Source organism: Tamandua tetradactyla, chromosome 10, assembly GCF_023851605.1.
Source record: "Tamandua tetradactyla isolate mTamTet1 chromosome 10, mTamTet1.pri, whole genome shotgun sequence".
Lineage (NCBI taxonomy): Eukaryota > Metazoa > Chordata > Mammalia > Pilosa > Myrmecophagidae > Tamandua > Tamandua tetradactyla.
In genome coordinates this window covers 107,116,112-107,134,927 of record NC_135336.1, presented here as the reverse complement: position 1 = coordinate 107,134,927, position 18,816 = coordinate 107,116,112, and the positions used below count along the sequence as shown (strand labels likewise).

Here is an 18,816-nt window from a genome sequence, read left to right as displayed (position 1 = left end):
GATGCTAAATCCAATCATGGGAAACCTTTTAAGGAGGACTCAGAGGAGACAGGTTCCATTCCTGCTTTGGCTGGTGAGCCACTCCTGTGGAGTTCATTCAGGCCATCCATCGGAGTCATCGGCTTCGCAGCCTGCCCTGTGGATTTTGGACTCTGCGTTCCTACGGTCACGTGAGACACTTTCATAAATTTTATATTTGCAAGTGTTCCCTGTTGGTTCTGTTTCTCTAGAGAACCCTAACTAATACAAGGGGGAAGAGAGAAATGAGACAAAGTGTCAATGGCTGAGAGATTCCAAACAGAGTCGAGAGGTTATCCTGGAGGTTATTCTTATGCATTAAGTAGATATCACCTTGTTATCCAAGATGTAGTGGAGAGGCTGGAGGGAACTGCCTGAAAATGGAGGCCTGTGTTCCAGTAGCCATGTTTCTTGATGATGACTGAACAATGATATAGCTTTCACAATGAGACTCTGTGAATGTGAAAACCTTGTGTCTGATGCTCCTTTTATCTACAGGATGGACAGATGAGTAAAAACTGTGGATAAGAAATAAACTAATAATAGGGGAAATAAAGGCTAAAATAAATTGAGTGGATTGAAATACTAGTGGTCAATGAGAGGGAGGGGTAAGGGGTATGGCATGTATAAGTTTTTCTTTTTTTCTTCCTTTTTCTGGAGTGATGCTCATGTTCAAGAAAATGATCCTGGTGATGAATACACAATTATGTGATGATACTGTGAGCCACTGATTGTACATCATGTCAAGAATGTTTGTACATTTGTTGTTTATAGAAAAAAAAAGGAGCTCTGGGGCAGCTGCTGAGGGGATGCTGGGGGAGGGTGGCCAGGGAGAGGGGAAAAGGTCGCCTTATATGGGATTTCCCCAGCAGCCTCACCCCATGGGGAGCTGAGACACCCCTTCCGTGGCCCTCAGGGTGGTGGAGATGGCTGCCCCGACCCCCACCCCCACCCCACCTGAGGCCATCTGCGGCCCTCCTACTTCTTCTAGCCATTTGCTCTTTTCCCTTTCGCCGCAGCCACCTCCCCCACTAGAGAGAGCGGCCTCTGCTTAACTTCAGAACTTTTCTTTTTTTCTGACTGTAAAATTAATACACGGGCCTTGTACACAAGTTGGAAAATACAGAAAACTACTTGAAAAATGAAAATCCCTCTGATCCCGCTGCCTGCCGAGGCAGCACAGGGCCGCTGGCTGCTCCCTTCCCTAGGGGAGAGAGAGGTCGCCCCCACACTGCAGGGGCGCTGGGGGACGGCTGACCTTTCACAGCAGGTCCTTCCGCCGAGGCCCAAGCCAGAGTGGCCTGGGCACCCCCCCTTGGGGTGCCTGTGGGAACGCGGGAGCTGGTGCTGCTTCATGAGAGTTTCAGCCCGGGGCCCCCCTGGGCTGGCCGTGGGCCAGCGAGACTGCATCCTGACAAGCAACCCAGGCCCAGGGTTTCTGGGTTCCCGTGTGAAAACCCCGGCCCCCCACACCAGGGCCCTGCACCTGAGTGTGCAAACAGAGCGGGCCTTCACAGGGGCTGTGGTGGCAGCCATGTGGTCACGTGGTGCCCATGTCCACTCTCTGCCCTTGACAGGGGCCACCACCCACCCGGCCCCGAGCCAACCTGGAGGGGACTGTCCTCTGCCCCCTTCTCCCCTTCAACCCTTGGGACACACAGCCGCCGTGACCCCCTCCTCACATGGTGGAGAGGAGACCAAGACCCCGAGAGGGTACCCCCCAGGCCTGCGCACCTCCACACAGTTCCCTGGACATGAGCCAGGGGTCAGCTCCCCGGCAGTTAGGGACAGGGCCGACCCCCCGGGTGGGACATGCCTGTCAGTCCTGCGGTGGGACCCCCAGGTGCGCCCAGGGACGTGGCAGGGAGCTGGGTTCCACTGAGGCGGGTCCCCTGGAGGGAGGTGAGGAGGCCGAAGGTGTGGGGGGCTGATGCGAGGGTCTGCCCACGTGCTTTACCTGTCCCCCCAAACCTCCGCCCACAGGAACCCGCCTTCCCCTGGGGCGGGGAGGCCTCGGAGCCCCGCCCCTCCCCTGCTTCCTTCTTCCTCCATCCCCTCCAGGGCCGAGAAGCCCAGCGCCTCCCTGGCACCTCGGTGCTGTAAAGTGAGCAGGGCGCTCCTTCATTCCCGCTCATTGCGGGCCAAGAAACTGGCGCAAAGATTAAATTAATCCCCCAGTTTCAGGAGCTGGAAAATAGCAGCAGAAACTTCAGAGGGAAGAAACGTAAGTCAAGGGGCAGTCCCACTCTCAGAGCACGGCGGATGGCTGTGATTTTCCCGCGCGGGGGTCCCATGCGTGCCCCGTCCTCACGCGGTGTGGGCCCGGCGGGCGGGGCCCAGCCCCAGCCTCCTCCTCCATGCCGCCCGGGCTGACCCCAGGCAGAGGCATTGTGAGAAAGCACCCGTGGAAACTGAGTCACAGGGCTCTGTGGTGGAAGCACACGCTTTGACAAGGCAGCCAGACTTTCAATGGCCAAGCTTCCCCGAAGCCAGCCCTGGGGGACTCGGTTTGAGGATGGGTTCAAAGCAGAAATTGAGCAGGAAATTGCAGTTTTGATAAGCGTCAGGCAGAAGAGGCGCTGTATGCTCCAAGGGCAGGTGGGGACCCCAAGTCTAATGGGGTGGGCCTGGGTGAGGCTCCCCACCTCCTGCAGGGGCCCCCCAAAGCCAGCCCAGCCTCTGTGGTGCCCGAGGAGGGGAGCTGAAGGGCAGGAATGCCTGGGCTGCCCCCGCGTGAGTGGATGAGGGCGTTCACTGTGCACCCCATCCCGCCCCCCCTTTCATGGATTTGTGTCGGTTTTGTTTGTAATCCACGTTCACTGCTTTAGTTAGTCTAACCACGTAAGTGTCCCCTACTGAGCCGAGTGGACACAGGACCATCACGTTTTCCTCCTTGATGACTCTTTGTTGTCCCCCTTCCCCTGGAGTCCACAATTGCTCAATGTTTTTACTTGCTTAATTTCCTCTGAATTTACAAAAAGTCGCCTCTTTCCTTCCTGCCACGTCAGACGCGCCCCCTCGTCGTGGGTTCTGACGAGGGTTGGGGAGCAAGAGGGCCCTGGGCCCCGCTGGCCCTCCCCCCCCGCCGCCCCCTCCTGCTACCCCCTCTCGGGGCCACCGCTCGCCACCCCCCCGACCCCGGGAGGCACCGGCTGCAAAGGGGAAGGCTGAAGGAGGAAGGAGCTCTCTGTGGGTTGGGGGGGCCGTGCAGGGGGTGGGGGTGAGGCACCAGCCAGCCTCGGGACAGCACGGGGGTGGGGGCAGCCCCAGCCTCTCGCACCCCGGCCGCCTTCTCGCCCGAGCCAGCCCCCACCCCGCCTGCCCAGGGACAGGAGTCGCCCTCTGGGGCCTCCGCGGTGCCCTGGCTGGGTGATCAGGGCGAGCAGAGGTGCGGCCCGGTCTTCCAGGGCGGGGGGTTCCGATGAGAAAGAAGCCCTCGGAGCCAGCACCCCGCATCCAGCGCTGCCGTTTCCTGCCACGCTCACCTGCCCCTGCGCCCCACGCATCTCTGGGTGCTGTGCCCGCCCCCCACCCCTACCGTGGGGCCACAGCCCAGTTGACATTGCAACGGGAAGTTACTGGTGGGAAGAAATGTTGGACAGCGGGGGCGGGGAAGGGCCCAGAAAAGACAAGGGCTGGATGGGAGGGAGGAAGTTGGCAGAGGCGCGGGCGCCGGGAGCGGGCAGGGGGCGCAGGAGGGGCCGGCTCGGCTGAGCATAGGCCACGCTCCCAGAGGTGTGGACCTTCCTGCCAGCGTGGGACAGAAATTCTAGGATGGGCTGGGACTCAGCACCAAGGGATTGAGAAAACCTTCTGGACCAAAAGGGGGAAGAGGGAAATGAGTCAGATTAAGTGTCAATGGCTGAGAGATTCCAAACAGAGTCAAGAGGTTATCCTGGAGGTTATTCTTATGCATTAAGTAGATATCACCTTTTTAGATAAGGTGTAATGGAGAGGCTGGAGGGAACTTCATGAAAATGTAGAGCTGTGTTCCAGCAGCCATGTTTCTTGAAGATGACTGTATAATGATATAGCTTTTGCGATGTGACTGTGTGACTGTGAAAACCATATTTACCTTATGGACAGATGAGTAAAACATATGGATTAAAAATAAATAAATAATAGGGGGAACAAATATTAAAATAAATTTAGTAGATTGAAATGCTAGTGATCAATGAAGGGGAGGGGTAAGGGGTATGGTATGTATGAATTTTTTTGTTTTCTTTATATTTCTTTTTCTGAATTGATGCAAATGTTCTAAGAAATGATCATGATGATGAATACACAACTATGCGATGATGTTGAGTTATTGATTATGTATCAAGAATGGAATGATCATACGGTCATGATCACATGGTAAGGATGTCTGCATTTGTATGTGGTTATGTCCAGTGCCCTCTCCTTGGTGGACACTTCCAGAAGCCTCTGTACCGGTTCGGTTCTGTGTGTCCCAGGGCTGTGTCTGGGGCTGGGCAGTGCAGTGGGGGGTGCACAGACCGGAGCTCAGGGCAGCCGGCCCGTGGGAGGCCCCCAGCCCCTCACCCTCTCCCCTCCTGGCTGCCCGGCGCCCCCCTGCCTGGACGGCCCTTTGGGGGCTCCCTCTCCTCCTGCCGTTCCCACGGCAGCTTTGCCCCCTACACTGGACCCGCACAGGGCCCCAGCACAGGGAAAGTCCTCCCTGAGTGTCTGATGAGGTATACGGAACTTTCTGGAAGGTGGAGGCGAAAGTGACCCAGACGGAGTTCCCTGGCTGATTTGTGGCAAAGATGACTCCCAGCACGCTGCTTCGCCCTCCGGCAGGGTGTTTGGCTAAAAACAGCCAGAGGCTCCCGTGCTCCTGGCTGCAGAGCCCGGGGACCGGCTCGGGGCTGTGGGAGCAAGTCAGCACCCACCACGCGGTGCCGACCCCGCAGACGTCCCCATTCCGGGGGGCCCCGGCTCTGCGGGGCTGCGTGCTCGCCCCACCTGGGCCCAGCACCGGCCCCCCACCGGAGCAGTGGGCCCAGCACCCTGCGTCCTCGTCTGCGGAGCCGCAGCCGCCCTGGGGCCTGTCCCCCGCGGCCATCTGAGCCTCTTCAGCGAGCTCGTGGCCCTCGCCTCCATCTCCCGCTGCCAGAAGGCGCTCTTGTTTAAACTGGGAAGAAAGGCGTGGAGAATCCGCTGTCCAAAAGGTTCGCGCGGACACGTAAGGGGGGGCTCCTCACCGGTCTTCCCGCATCCACAAAATCCTCGGCCCCCACGGTTCTCTCTGTCGTCCTTTGGCCCATGGCTCCACGTTGTTCCCTCCACCTCTAGAGCCCTACACACGCGCGTACAAGATGTGCTTGACACTATTTCCATTTCCTCACAGCGTGACTGCTGGGATGATGCGCCCCCTGTCCTGTGACCCTTTCCACTTGGTTTCTCCAGATCTCCCGCCAGTCCCCTGCCCACCTCATTCCTTTCCACAGCTCTGCTCCATGGAATGGGCACACCATGGCTTATTTAGTGGCTTCCCTGTCAATTTTAAGTTATATTTTATACAAATAACATCCAAATAAAGATCCATGAGCATTTTTTTCCTCGGGGCAGAGGAAACATGGAAGAGCTCAGGAAATGGTCCTGCCAAGTTGAATCGTGTGTACGTTATTCTCTGAAAAAGCTGATGCCAAGCTGCCCTGCACGGTTTCCTTGCAGCCAGACCCTCATCTTCCTCCATGCTGCCCATAGGAAGGTTGGAATGAGACACCCCTCCCCAGCGCCCACTAAGCGTGCCTGTGCTTCACCACTTTGCCTTCCCAAGGGCTTCTTTCACCTGGCAAAACACGGTTGTCAGTCCTGTTGCTGTGTTTCTCATTTTTGCACTTAATGCTGTGAATTGTCCTCTAGGCACTGCTTTATCTTCACCCACAAAATTTAATGCATGATATTTTCATTTTCATTCCATCCCTAATATTTCCTGATATCCTTGAGGCTTCTGTTTGACTCCCAGGTAATTTAGAAGTGTGCTGCTTTGGGGGAGATTTTCCCAATATTTTTCTGTTCTTCATTTTCTGGTTTAATTCCATTATGACATGAGAAAATGTTCTGTAGGACTCCAGTCCTTATAAATTTGTTAAGGTTTGTTTCATGCCCCAGCACAGAGTCTCTCTCGCTGACTCTCATGAGCACTCGAGCAGAAGGTGTATGCTGCTGCAGCAGTTATGGGGTGGAGTGCGTGAGAAGTATTTTCAGAGCCTGTTGTTTGGGTCTTCTAGATACTTGCTAATTTTCTGTTTGTTTTTTTTTTTAATTGAGAGAGAAAGGGCTGAAAGCACCAGCCATTATTAAGGACTTGTCTAATTCTTCTTTCAGTTCTTTCAACTTTTGTTTCATGTATTTGAAGGCTCGTTGTTAGACAGATACACGTTTAGGATTGTTTTATGTTCTTATTGAATTGACCCTTTCATCATTAAGTAATGTCCCTCTTCATACTTGGTAATTTCCTTGTTGTTAAGTCTACTTTACCTGATATTAATAGTCATTCTGATTTCTCTTTGATAAATGTTGGCATGCTGTACCTTTTCCTATCCTTTTATTTTTAATCTACCTAATGCTGGCATATTCAAAGTGAGCTTCCTGTAGACAGCATATAATTGGATCTTTAAAAAAATCCCACTTGACAATCTCTGTCTTACGGTTGTGTTTTTAGATCACTTATACTTAATATAATCATTTAATTAGTTGCGTTTAGGTTCATCATTTAATTTTTCATTTTCCCTTTGTCCTTTGTGATTTTTCATTCCTCTCTTTCCCTATCTTGCTGTTATAGATTATTTGAATTTTCTAAGTATTGCATTTAATTGATCAGTTTGCTTTTGACTATAGCTCTTTGAACAGGTTTTTCAGTTGTCACTCTAGGAATAACAATATGCATACTAGACTTAAGCATACTAGACTGCAGCAGTTATGGGGTGGAGTGCGTCGACTTAAAGCTGATATTTTATCACTTCAAGTGAAACGTGGAGAAACTTTACAATGATACATTTTCCCTTACCATCCTCGCTCTGTATTGTGGTAGATAGACACATGCGTCTACTTACCTCAAAAGCCCCACACCCAGTGTTATACATTTTCTCTCAACATATTTTAAAGGACTTCAGAGAAGAAAAGTAACTGTTACCTTTTCTCTCGTGTTTACAATTTTGTTGCCCTTCTTTCATTCTTGTTTTCTAGTCTCCCTCTGGGTCATCACCCACTTGCTTGGATTTCTTTTAAATCATGTCTGCTCGTGACTCATTTTCTTAGTTTTCCTTCATCCGAGAATGTCTTCATTTTCCCTTCAGTAGTTAGGAATATTTTGGCTTGATAGAGAATTCTGACTTGACAGTTCTTTTCTTTGACCACTTTAAAAATGTTGCTCCATTGCCTTTAAACCGCCATGGTTTCTGATAAGAAATTCGCAGTCATGCAAATGTTTGTTCCTCTCTATATAATGTATCGATTTTTCTGACTACTTTCAAAATTTTTCTTTATTTTTGGTTTTCAGCAGTTAGAGTGTGATGAGTGTAGGCTTGGTTTTCTAAGAGTTTATATTGTGTGAGATGCTCTGAGCTGAGAGAACTTATAAACATATTTTTCACCAAATATGGAAATTTTCAGCCATTATTTCTTCAAAAGCTTTCTGTGCCAATGGTTTACTCCTCTCCTTCTGAGATTCCAATGACACAAACGTTATACCTTTCCACACTGTTCCACAGATCCTTAAAGCTGTGTTCTTTTGTTTTATCTTGCCAGTCTTTTTACACTCTGTTGTTCATACTGGATAATTAACGATGACCCTCAAGCACATCGACTTTTTCCCCAGTCATGAGAATTCTTCTTTTGAGCTCATTCAATGATTTATGTATTTCTGTTTTTGTATTTAAAAATTTTTTAAATTTCTGTTTGGTTCTTTTTTTTTATAGCTTCTATTTCCCTGCTGGAAATTTTTACTTTAGCATTTGTTTCTAGAATATTTGGCTGCACCTAATGGAACATGGTTATAACTGCTTTAGAGACCCTGCGCAATAATTTCAATGTTTATATCATCTCATCGTTGCCACTATTACTTATCCTTTTCCTCGTAAGTTCATTGTTGTTTGAGTAATTTTGGATTGTATCCTGGACATTTTGGATTGTTTTAGTTAGACTCTGGGCCCTAATAAGATACCCCTGGAAAATACTGATGTTTTTGGTTTTGCTGGCAATCTGTGTGAATACGTTCGGGCCACACACACAGCCCTGTCTCCTGCAGGTGTGTTCCCGGTGTGCACTCAGTTTCCAAAGCCTCTGCGGTGCTATTTGGCCCCCCTCCCGCCACGGCCCCAGGGCCAGCCAGTGGCCTCAGCAGTGGTCTGTTCGATGCCCAGAGCCTTTGAGAGGCTGCCACGCCCAGGCTCTGCCCAGCGCTGAACCTGCAACCTCACACACAGCTTTAAGTGAGCCTTTCTCCATCTACCCCGCTCTCGTGGACTTCTCCCAGGGGCCCCTTCCCTGGTCCTTGGGCTCCAAAGCAGGGGTTTTGGCTCCCTGCATCGCCAATGCTTCCTGCCGCTGGGTCCAACCTCGGTCAAAGCAACTACTGCTACCACTTCCGCCGCCACCACCTCGGAAGTGCAGCTTCAGGGCAGAGGTTTGCCTCTGGGGCAGACCAGGGAAAAGAAGAAGCGGGGAACTTCCCCACATCCCCATCCTTCACGGCCCCCGCCCCAAGTTTCGTGGTCCTCTGACCAGAAAAGGAGGCTCCTCTTGGCCAGACCGTCCCTTGAACATTGGGGTTCAGCTGCTTTGAGTCTAAGCTGAGAGATGAGAGGTAAGAAAACCGGGACCCTGCCGGCAACAGCAGTCTTGCCTCAAGTTCCGATTTCCTGCCTCCGTTTACCTGCAGAGCCCTCTGAGACGCGGCTTTTCTTTCCCCTGTGTGGACGTTTTAGTTGTGGTCAGTGGTAGAGACAAAGAGTGGCCTGAGCTTGCACCACCTTACCTGGGACCAGAAGATACTGGGGCTTTTGTTTTTGCAAATATTTTAAATCCTGTTTCCTTGGTTAGCAGCTTCACTGAGGTAGAAGTCACCTACCAAAATTCAGTCATGTTGGGTGTACAAACGGCGAAGTTGAGGAAACTTACAGAGTTGCACAATTGTCACCGCAGTCTAACTTTAGAAAATTACCACTACCCCAAAGCTCCCACGTGTGTGATTGCGGCCACCCCTCCCAGCTCCTTTTTAATCAATAAAATATTTTAGGAAGGTGGAAAAGTGTGAGAGCAGCAGGCCAACACTCACATACCTCCAATTTCATAAAATCTTAGCATCTTGACTTGCTTTGCTCAGACTCTTTTTCTTTATTTTTTAACAAGTGAAACATGATGATATAAAATCGAAGCCCTGGCATGTATTCCCCAGGGCCGCCGTCCTCTCCACCTTCAGAGGTACCACTTTCCCTAAGGCAGGTTCTTAAAATCTGTGTGAGTTTGAGCTCCTGCGCCTGTCCATGGCATGATATGATACCATGTATCTTTCTGCAACTTGTCTTTTAGAAAAGCCCAGTGTTCTGCTCCTGAAAGGTGGAGTGTGGATAGACATAGCCCCAGGCCAACAATTTAATAGCTACTTATTGTTCCTCTGTGTGAATGCGCCACAGTGTATTTATTCATTCTAGGTCATATCTGTTTCCAGTTTTCCAGGCTTCCAGGTTTGCTTCTTTAAAGTTAATTTTTTGTCAGTATCTAATTTTTAAAACTGTTTTTATTGTGGGGATACATATACAACATGAAATTTCCCACCGCACCCACTTTCTAGTATGGGATGCGTTGGTGTTAGTTGAAGTCATGATGTGTTACTGTCACCACCCATTTCCAAAAAGTATCTCATTTTATGTTTACGCTGTGTCGGTGATGCTCTTCATGCTGGGGAACTTGTCGAGATCTTCTTTCAGGCCTAAGATAGGGTCCAATTTTTTATGGCCCCATGTGTTTCAACAGTGTTGGGAACAAGTTAGAGAGCCAGGATTATTTTCTGCAAATTTGCCATATGTCTAATTTGTATTTCTATTTGCTCTGTCCACTTTTGAGAGAGACGAATTAAAGAGGCATGCTATGTGTTCTAGTTTGCTAGCTGCCAGAATGCAATACACCAGAAATGGAATGGCTTTTAAAAGGGGAAATTTCATGAGTTGCTAGTTTACAGATCTAAGGCCAAGAAAATGTCCCCATTACAACAAGTCTATAGTAATGTCCAATCAAAGGCATCCAGGGAAAGATGCCTTGGTTCAAGAAGGCCGATGAAGTTCAGGGTTTCTCTCTCATCTGGAAAGGCCCATGGTGAACACCGTCAGGGCTCCTCTCTCAGCTGGAAAGGCACATGGCAAATACAGCATCATCTGCTAGCTTTCTCTCCTGGCTTTCTATTTCATGAAGCTCCCCGGGAGGCACTTTCCTTCTTCATCTCCAAAGGTTGCTGGCTCGTGGACTCTGCATCGTGGTGCTGCAGCATTCTCTGCTCTCTCTGAGTCTCCCTTTCTGTAGGCCCAGAATTTTCCAGGACCTCAATTTCTAGTTTCTTTTTACTCAAGAGTTCAGTTCTTGGCTTATCTCTTTCCTTTCGCATTTCACTATAAGCTGTGAGGAGAAACCAGGCTGCACTTTCAACACTTAATTTGGAGATCTCTTCTGCTAAATATACAAGTTCATGGCTTTTACAATCTGCCTTCCAGCCAAAGCCACGAGTCAATTTTGCCAGATTATCTGCCATTTTAAAACAAGGCTCACTTTCCTTCCAGTCTACAATAACACGTGCCTCATTTCTGTCTAGGGCCTCATCAGAGGTAACTTTAGAGTCCACATTTCTCCCAACAGTCTCTTCAAAGCATCCTAGGCCTTCTCTATCAAGCTTCTCACAACTCCTCCAGAATCTTCCCCTTATCCAATTAAAAAGCCATTCCAACATGTTTGGTATTTGCAAACTGCAGCAGTAGCACCCCACTCCCGGTACCAAGATGTATTAGTTAGGGTTCTCTAGAGAAACAGAATCAACAGGGAACACTTGCAAATATAAAATTTATGAAAGTGTCTCACGTGACCGTAGGAATGCAGAGTCCAAAATCCACAGGGCAGGCTGCGAAGCCGATGACTCTGATGGATGGCCTGGATGAACTCCACAGGAGAGGCTCACCAGCCAAAGCAGGAATGGGACCTGTCTCCTCTGAGTCCTCCTTAAAAGGCTTCCCATGATTGGATTTAGCATCACTAAATTGCAGAAGACACTCCCCTTTGGCTGATTACAAATGGAATCAGTTGTGGATGCAGCTGACATGATCATGACCTACTCCTATGAAATGTCCTCATTGCAACAGACAGGCCAGCGCTTGCCCAATCAGATGAACAGGTACCACAACTTGGCCAAGTTGACACCTGTCCCTAACCATGACACTATGCTTGTGGCTTTGTCACTTCTCTTACATATTTGTCAGTTTTGTTTTATATGTTTTGCAGCATTGTGTTCAGTGCATGAAGATTTGTGACGGCTAAAACGTTCTTTGTGTATGCAACTTGCATTAGTTGTATCTTTCTTTGCCCTTTCAGTGCTTTTTGCCTTGAATTATGTGATATTGTTTCTAAACTATCATATGTGTTGGTATTTTCTAGTATGTGATGTTTATTTTCCATTTCTCTATGTTCAGCCTTTGTTGTTTTTCTCTTTTAACTGTTTATCTGATAAAGAACACTTTTTTACACTTCCTGTAACAGATTTTTAAGATATTTACTACAGAACTGTCACACACACACAAGTAGAGAGAATAGTTTAGTGAACCCCATGTCTCCAACACCAGTTTCAAAAATGATCAACTAAGCCTCTAAAAGAAGAAAATGCCTAGGGATAAATTTAACCAAGGAGGTGAGAGACTTGTACACTGAAAATTATGAAATACTGCTGAAAGAAATTACAGACCTAAGAAAATGGAAAGACGTCCTGCGTTCATGGACAGAAGACTGAATACTGTGACAATGTCAATATTGCCCAAAGCCATCCACACATGCGATGATCCCTATCAAAAAGTCCAGCAGCCTTTTTGCTGAAATGGAAAATCGTATCCTCAAATTCTTATAGAATTTCAAGGGGACTGAATAGCCAAAGTGATCTCAAAAGAGAAGAACGAAGACGGAGGACTCACGCCTGCGACCGGAAACTTGCACAGTACAGTAAGTAACACGGTGTGGCGTGGGCGTGAGAGTGGACGCACAGACCCATAGAAGAGCACCCAGAGATCAGTCCAGATGCTTGTGGCCAGGTGATTTTCGACCAGAGCGTCAAGTCCACTCAGTGGGGAAAGAACAGTCTCATCACCAAACGGTGCTGGGACAACCCACAGGCCAAAGAATGAAGACGGACAGTTTCTAGCTTGCTAGCTGCCGGAATGCAATATACCAGAAATGGAATGGCTTTTTAAAGGGGGAATTTAACAAGCTGCTAGGTTACAGTTCTAAGGCCGAGAAAATGTCCCAATCAAAACAAGTCTATATAGAAATGTCCAATCTAAGGCATCCAGGGAAAGATACTTTGGTTCAAGAAGGCCAATGATGTTCAACGTTTCTCTCTCAGCTGGAAGGGCACATGGTGAACGTGGCAGCGTCTGCTGGCTTTCACGTGGCTCTACCAAAAAGGGACTCTCTCCAAAATGTTTCCTATTTTAAAGGATTCCAGTAAGCAACTCTACCTTCAGTGGGTGGAGACACACCTTCATGGAAATCATCTAATCAAAAGTTACCACCCACAATTGGGTGGGTCACATCTCCATGGAAACAATCAAAATGCTCCCACCCAGCAATATTGAATGAGGGTCAAAGGGCATGGCTTTTCTGGGGTCCACCACAGATTCAAACCGGCGCATGGACCTACCTCTTGGCAGACACAAATTTAATTCAAAATGGATCAATGGCCTAAATATAAGAGCAGATACCATAAAACCTTTGCATAAAAACGTAGGGAAATATCTTTAGGACCTGTAGTAGGCAATGGATTTTTAGATTTTACACCAAAAGTGCAAGCAACAAAAGAAAAGAGATTAAATTGGACTGACTTCATCAAAATTAAAAACTTGTGCATCAAAGAACATTATCAAGAAAGTGAAAAGACAATTTCCAGAAAAAGAAAAAATATTTTTTGAAACCATATACCTAATAAGGGTTTAATATCCAGAATATATACAGCATTCCTGAAACTCAAAAACAAGACAACACAATTTAAGAAATGGGCCAATGATGTGGATAGACATTTCTCCAAAGGAGATATTTAAAAAGCTGAGTATATGAAATGATACTTAGCGTCCTCAACCATTAGAAAAATGCAGATTAAAACTACAGTGAAACACCACGTCACACCCACCAGGATGGCTATAAAAAACACACTCAAAAGAACTGAAAATAACAATGTTGGCGGGATGTGGAGAAACAGGGGCCCTCGGACGTTGTGGGTGCGAATGGAAAATGGTGCAACCACTGTGGAAAGCAGGGCGGCAGCTCCTCAGAAATTACACACGTGACCCGGCAGTCCACTCCTCGGAGCTGAAAGCAGGGATTTGAGCAAGTGCTTTGCACAGCAGCATCGCTGCAGGATAAGCGACGATAACCGAAAGGTGGGAGCCCCCGGGTCCCTCCGCCCAAGCACGGCTCCGCAGCGCGCGGTCCGCCCACACGCGCAGCGTGGCTCAGCCATGAGAGAAGCGCAGGTTCGGTGCCCAGCATGGGTGAGACGGGACGACCTCGTGCTGACTGAGATGAGCCACAAAAGGGCACATCTTCTTTGATTCCTCTGAAACACTTAGCATAAGTGAGTCTGCAGGGTCAGATGGTGGGGCAGCGGCGGCCAGGCGCGGGTGCAGGACAGTGGTCTTCGCTTTCGGATGATGAAGAGAGTTTGGAAATTGACAGCGGTGAAAGTTGCACAGTACCACCGATGTGCTCACACAAACAACTGTCCACTGAAAATGGTAAAAATGATTTTTACGTATATTCCAGCATGACAAAAAAAATTATTTCAAAAAATTATCAATTCATGGCCAATTTTAGTTTTCGTATACCCTTATCCCCTCTCCCCACCCCCACCTCAACGTCAGTTCCTTGGAGGCAAATCCCAGTTGTCCTAGATGTAAGTACCCCAGTGCGGACATTCAGAAGCTGGGGGCCCTCGAACCTACTCTCCACACCACTGTCACACCCCCATAAATTATTTAATAACGTCAAACACCAGGTTCACGTCTTCTCCATCATCTTGTTTTTATTTATTTTTTTCCTGTCTCTCTGATTCAGAATTCAAATAAGGTCCCTACGTGGTCCTTGGCTGCTCCGTCCTTTAAAACTTCGTCGGAGGTTCCCTCCATTATCTCCTTTACACCTGGGCGTGCTTCCTGCCGCGTTCTCCCCAGCTAGATTTTTCGTGGAACGCCCTGGGGTGCCACGCCACCCGTTCCTCCGTCCCCTGCTTTTCCTGCACAATGTCTGCTTACTGTTTCTTCAGAGGTGCGGTCCTGCTGTCTCCTGTCCGGGTGGCTGGATCTGTCTTAAAGCCTGTGGCATTTTCTAGGTGCTTTCCACATTATGCGCCATCGAACCTTCTTATTCGCCCCCGGGGCAGCAGGGCTGAAATCTGGCTCCCGCCCGGCTCCAGGCCGGCACTGGCGGGTCCCTCCTGCCCAGGTGGATGTGGTAGCCCCTGGCCCTGTGCCTACCCACGGCCGGGTCCTGGGTTCCACGTTCTTCCCACGTCTGCCCTTTAGCTTGTGCATCCCTTCCGTCTTTCCAAGGCCTCCGTCCCCTCCTTCCTCTTCTGAGAGGCGCAGCCCGCAGGCGGGGGCCACCCCCAGGCCGCAGCTGCCCCGCCCCCCACCCCCTCACCGCAGACCCCTGTCCTGGGCCGCCCGCAGGAACGAGAGTGACTCTGTTGCGCGTGGCTGTGCCTCTGACGTCGCAGTCGGGGCGCGGAGGGCGCGGAGGGCGCGGAGGGCGCGGAGGGCGCGGAGGGGCGCGGGCGGGGCCGGCAGCGCCGCGCAGCCCCACTTCCTCCCGGGCTCCCCAGGTCAGGACCAGACCGCCTCAGGGCACCCGCGGCACGCACAGGGAGGCACAGAGGGCGCTGCGGCCAGGTCTCCAGATAGCAGGTGGGTACGTGGCGCCCCTCTGCCCCTGCGGCCCTGTACTTCCTCGCAAGGGAACCGTCCCAGCGGCCCAGCCCTGCGGGGTGTCGGGGTGGGGGCCCGGGAGCCAGGGGGAGGCCCGGGGCCGCTGCTTCCCTTCGCGCCCCGTGAGCCCCGGTGTCTCCTGCAGACCCAAGCGCGGGGGACCCCCAGGGATGCAGTGGGGGGAGCTCACTGCTTGGCCCGGGGCTTGGCCCCTGCAGCGCCCAGTGCGGGGTCGGCCGTGGTCAGGCCCCGAGGCCCCCCGTGTCTCTCCTGAGGCTGAAGGCAGCTGTTGGGAGGGTCCCCCAAGGCTGCCGGGGCTGCTACCTGGGGCACACAGGTGGACCCCGAAATCCTAGGCAACGTGGTGTGTGCACGACAGTGTGCATGTGGTGGGGTGTGGGGTAGTGGTAGTGGTGTGTGTGTGTCTGTGTGTGTGAGACTGTTGTATGTAAGTGGTCATAGTGTGGGATTGTGTGTGCGTTGTGCAGTACGTGTGAGTTTGTGTGTGTTTCTGTGTGGTGTGGTATGATATGTAGTTGTAGTGTGAGTGTACATGCCTCTGTGCATCTGAGTGTGTGTGAGACTGTGTGTGCATGTGCATCTCTATGAGTGTGTGTGCATGTGCATGGTGTGTCTCTATATGCGAGTGTGTGTGAGACTGTGTGTGAATGTGGTGAGGCATGCGAGTGTGTGAATGGTATAGTATGCATGTCTGTGTGTGGTGTGGTGTGTGATTGTGTGTGCATATGTGTGATGTGTCTCTGTGTTTGAGTGTGCATGCATGTGTGTGGTGTGTCTCTATATGTGACTGTGGCATGTGTTATGTGTCTCTGTGAGTGTGTGCATGTGTGGTGTCTGTCTCTGAGTGAATGTGAGTGTGTGTGGTTGTGCATGCATGCAGTGTGGTGCGTGCAGCACACTTCCCCATGGGGGTCCGCCACCTCGCTGTGTGTGTGTGTACTGTGTGTGTGCAGTGTGGTGCGTGCAGCACACTTCCCTGTGGGGGGTCCATGGCCTCTCTCTGCTCTGGAGGGTTGGAACCACGGGTCTCACTGAGAAGAGGACAGGTGAGGCCAGTCCTAGGGACTCTGGCTCCCAGTGGGACCCCCAGACCCTGTGCCCTCGGGGCCAGCACGCCTGACACACCTTCTCTGCCCCTCCCCAGACTGGGAGGCGGGGGTTGGGGGTCTCTCTGCTGTCCTCAGCCCGGGGCTCCCCTTCCTCTGGCACCTGGGGAGCAATTGGCAGGTGAATGCGGACCACTGTGATGGGGGAAGAGGGGACGGGTGATAACTTGGGGAGCATATGCCTGGAGCTGTCTGAGTGCGTGATGTACATGAGTGTGGTGTGTGCACATGTGTGGGTGTGTGGTGTACGTGGGAATTGCAGTGTGATTGCCTGTGAGTGTGCACATATGAGTATGCTAGGCATTGAGTGTGTGAATACATGTATAACTTTGAGTGTGTGGTGTATATATGTGCAGTGTGTGCACGTGAGTGTGGTGTACATGTGTGTGCACATATGTGTGATGCGAGTGTGTGAGTGCATGCGTGTATAGCTGAGTGTGTAGTGAATGTGTGTGCAGTGTGTGCACACATGAGTGGTGGTGTATGTGTGATGTACGTGTGTGTATGATGTATGTGGGAGTGTGCCTGCATGTGTGCATGTGGGGTGGGAGAAGGGAGGAGGTCGGAGGGTGCCCCCACCTGCCCCTGATGGGGCTGCACTGGGTGGCCTCAGGCATTCCGGAAGCTTCTAGGAGGCGCCCGCACCCAGCACCCATGCACCTCCCATTCACATCCCTTCAGTTTTCACGCCCCACCCCCACCCTTCCGTCTGCTCACTGCTGAGCCTTAGCCCGCCCTGGCCTGCAGCAGCTGCAGCGTGCATGAGCCGCTGCCCTGGGTGGTCCTGAGGCCAGGGTCACCCCAAGGCCAAGGTCAGCCATGTCCTGGGTCTCGAGTGGGTTCAAGGACGGACACCTCATGCAGTGGCCTTGGCCCTGTGGATGTCAGGCCCCAGGCAGCTGTGCCCTGCCCTGTGTGGGCCCCCCAGCCGGGCAGGCAACTTCCACTGTCCAGCTGGTCTGAGCTCAGTGTGGGCCCCTCTGTCTCCAGCCTGTGAACAGAGAGGAGCCAGTGGCTGAGCGCCTGTGGGCAAGGCCCGGCCACGGGGGCTACTGGCCGGCGCCTTTGCCCCATGAGTGGCCTGTTGGGTGGAGCGGGGCCTTCGGGGCGTGGGCTGGGGGACCCCTCGCTGCGGGGGTGGCAGCTGTCCGGGCAGAGGGCTGAGCACGAATGCAATGCCCCCAGTGCAAGCCAGGTGAGAGTCAGCCACGGCCTGGGCAAACCCCGAGGAGTGGAGGGCCAGCACGACGTCTGCAGAGGAGACTGCACCCCCACCTGGGGATGGGGGGCTCTCCTGAAATCCCCAGGATGCCCGCCAGTGCCTCAACTTCCCCATCCAGGAAGTGGGAGGCATGAGTTGTCCAGTTGCTTAAATTCCAGCAGACGCTGTGATTCGATGTACAGTTCAGAGCTCCCTGCCCTGGAGGTGGAGGTGTTGGGGCCACACAGGAAAGGAAGGGCCCCCAGCATGAAATATAGTACTATACAAAAAAGCAAGACATTTCAAAGCACAGCACTACAATTAGTTGTAGAAGGGATTTCAGAGTTTGGTATGGGCTACCATTCCACAGTTTTAGGTTTTTACTTCTTTCCCCTTATTAGGGGTGTTTGGGCTCTGCCCTTTCGAACTTTTTCATGTGGGAAGGGGCTGTCGATAATATGGGATAAGGGATGGAACCATCTGATGTTCTGGAGAGGCTGGGCTAGGTTTCAGGACTTATCTGGACCAGGGACCCACCTGGAGGTTGTAGGTTTCTGGAGAGTTACCTCAGTGCCTGGAACCCCTGTGGAATCTCAGATAGAGCCTTAGGTGTCCTTTAGGATTGGCTGGAATGGGTTTGGTTGAGGATTGGCACCCATGGTGAGTAGCAGTGTCTAACTAAGGCTTTTCTCTCTCATTGAAGCAGCTCTCTCTTCCCGTTTCCTTAACAGTTGTATGCAGCGAAGCTGACCTTCAGAGCTGCAGAGCTCCAGCTCTGCACACCCTTTGCCTTCGTGCTTAGCCTAAGGCCTTCTTGCTCTGAGACACATGTCCTTCTGGTGCTTGTGTTATTTTATTTCCTAAAACGAGCTGTGCCACCCCTGACGTTGCACAGCCTGTGATGTGAAGAAATGGCCCTTCTCAGCGAGCATGCCTTCCTTTCTCTGGAAATGTGTAGTGCAGCTTCCAGCACCCTCTAGAGCTTGGGCCAGCTGCTCCTGGTCTGTGTCCAGGGTGCTGCCAGGGGCTCGCGTGTCCCCGGAGCTCCTTCGTGCTCCTTCAACCTCACAGCTCACGCCACGGCTGCTGTCCTCCTTTCCAAAACGTCCACCCGCCCCCAGGTCCTCCTTCCACGTGGCCTCTCCTGCTGCTTTCTCCGAGGAGAAAGGCTTTGCTGGATTTATCGGCATTAGCCTTTGGTCTGTTTGTTTTCTGATTTATTAACTTCCACCCTTATCTTTATATTTTGCATTTCCTGACAAAGCTTTATTGCTTCTTTCCTAATATCTTGATTGTC

At 51.1% G+C, this 18,816-nt stretch overlaps 1 protein-coding gene across 3 annotated transcripts in view; it reads left to right on the top strand.

Annotated features, from left to right (window-relative positions):
• Positions 1-2,044: 2,044 nt before the first annotated feature.
• ITGB2 (integrin subunit beta 2) overlaps positions 2,045-18,816 on the top strand; it is a 45,297-nt gene continuing 28,525 nt past the window's right edge. The window contains exons 1-2 of one of the 3 annotated variants that reach the window (XM_077119155.1): positions 2,045-2,242; positions 8,273-8,830. The gene's annotated coding sequence lies outside the window, so the exon portion shown is untranslated. Of the gene's footprint in view, positions 2,243-8,272; positions 8,831-11,333; positions 11,402-15,088; positions 15,171-18,816 lie in introns of those variants that run through there. The other 2 variants (XM_077119154.1, XM_077119153.1) reach the window with 2 other exon arrangements.